Genomic DNA, 2,374 nt, shown 5'->3' on the forward strand with positions numbered 1-2,374 from the left:
ATTTAATTTATTGACATCACCATATTGGCATATAGTCAGGACAGCAAATAAAATGACAGGAAACAGAAACTTGAATTAAACAATAACATAATGGCTACAGCATCACGACAAATTCACACAATATAATATGTATGTGGATTTTTTTTTTTTTTTTTTTTGCTCAATCTCAGCGTTTTATATACTGCCCAGTTTTAAGCAGTATTGTTCTTCTTGACAGGGAAGACATTGCTGTTAAAGAAAGGAGACATCTCTGAAATTTAAAAATGCTTGTCCCATAGAAATAATGTTTAATATTTTTATCATGGAGAGAGAGAGAGAGAGACAGTTCATTAACAAATTAAGAAATTTGTCCACCCACTGTACAGAACAGTAGATCCTGATTTTGGATACGCTAAAAGTAAATAGATGCAATGTACAGATTTAATGATAAGCGAGTTCTTATTCGACTTTAGGATAAATCGTCCTCAAGGAACGTTGTTCTAAGGGGCAAACTGTCTAACATTCTGAGACATGCGCAATCTTATTTTTTTGCTCGTAGCATCCGGTTTAACCTCGCTTATATATTTTTGCGTCGACTTAACTGTCCACGCAAAAAAGTATTTACTGTTCAGTTTTTTTCTAGTAACTACATTTCAGCTAAAGTAGAAAATTAGAAATATAAACAACATCAAAATATTCAGTAGTAGCAGTCGGGAGTAGATAACCTCTAAATAATTCTTGAAAATGCGTTTAAAATGATCCTCAATAAAGCAGTGTTCCAGAGAATCCAGAATATGAGCCGTGATAAATTTCCCCTACATGGCTGACGTCATTTACAACTTAGACATGGTCTCCTTGTTTAAGCTTCAATATAACAGTTCTACTTATTTGTAAATAAGTGCCACCTGGGTGATGACGAGACACATGAAAAGATGCAACAGTATTCTAATGAGGTAAATGTGAAGCCATACTGGTTTGGGACAGAGAGCGTCAACGACAAACAAGTAGGTTCCCGCCACCGGGCACGTGAAGACTCCCGTTCTGTCGTCATATCCGTTACCATCATTAGTTAGAATTCCATCGAATTTAACTGTCTGGCCTCCTCCAAGTGTCAATGATTTTGCTTTTGTGACGACGGAAACCTTACTCCATTTAAGGGCGTTTCAGATGTCGCTAAAAAAAGTAATCAACATTTTAATATTATTTAAGATTACTAAAAGAAAATTAGGATAAACGATACAGAGACTGAGTTGCAATGTCTTAAAATGAATGTGTAAATGGAAAATCAAGGGACGAAGGACAGTTTTTTCAATACCAGTATAATTTTGCAAAAAGAAAATATATTTTATGGCAGCTGGCCAAATTAAGAGAATGGTTTTTATATATTGTAAGTCAATATTTATAATGTGTAATCATTGACATATGTTGTGCATAATCTACGTGAATATTGCGTTCAATAATTTATTTTTATTGTACTTACATGTAAATGTACCAGCCTTAGATAAATTGACCAATGACTTCAGTTCTGAGGAATTCAGTTTAATGGTGGCCTGAGCATTGTTAAAAATAAGAGACTTTAGGATGACAGTTTGGCCTTTTCGTCATTTTTAACTAATCCTTTCACACAGAAACAGCTCTGCAAAATAATCATGACTATGTGCATATTTATTCCAGGCTTCATCTCTCCTGCTTCAGTAATTTTTGCACTTTCTACTCCACCTGTCGCTTACATTTACATGTATTTATGAAAACATGCAACCTGTTTTATTCCCTTCAACATAATTGATCCAAAAGACAAATATTGTCTTTTGGATCAAGTATTGTTATTGATAGTATTTTATAAGTTCTTATCATGAATTATGACAAGAAATAGAAAAAAATCTTCTAAGAGGACCTCAGTTTTGCTCTACTAAATCTTTAGAAAGGTGGTATAAAACGCAGTGTAAACGAATGCAATGTTTTTACTAATGTTGCCAAATCGGAGGATTTTTAGTTAGCGTTTACGAGCTTACTTTTCCTGTCGAATATCCGGTTACTCGGGTGGTTTTTCAATACACATCAACGTCCTTGCTAGCGAGAGATATTCAATATTTAATTTACTTTACGGATTTAAAATCGATATTTCTTTTAAGATATTTTCAGGCTTTTATTATCTTGGACAGCATCTTTAAATCAGGTTATTGATAAGGTAATAATTCATATAGGTCTTCGAAACATCTCATCCTCTTGACAATCAAAACGATTAATCAGATAAACCGTGAAAACTAATCAAAACAAATAGATCGTATTTGTGAAACTCTACATCGAGACTAACGGTAAATTGATTACATTTAAGTATACATTTAAGAACAAATTAACGTTTCTTTTCTACTTAAATGTCTACATATTAGAGTAA

General features: G+C 33.2%; 1 pseudogene; it reads right to left on the minus strand.

The window, feature by feature from the left end:
* Positions 1–647: 647 nt before the first annotated feature.
* Positions 648–2,374, minus strand: part of LOC133194380 (complement C1q-like protein 3) — a 22,434-nt pseudogene continuing 20,707 nt past the window's right edge.

This window comes from Saccostrea echinata, unplaced genomic scaffold (genome assembly GCF_033153115.1).
Source record: "Saccostrea echinata isolate AGI-Se365-2 ecotype Australia unplaced genomic scaffold, CSIRO_AGI_Sech_v1 ptg000029l, whole genome shotgun sequence".
Taxonomy (NCBI): Eukaryota; Metazoa; Mollusca; class Bivalvia; order Ostreida; family Ostreidae; genus Saccostrea; species Saccostrea echinata.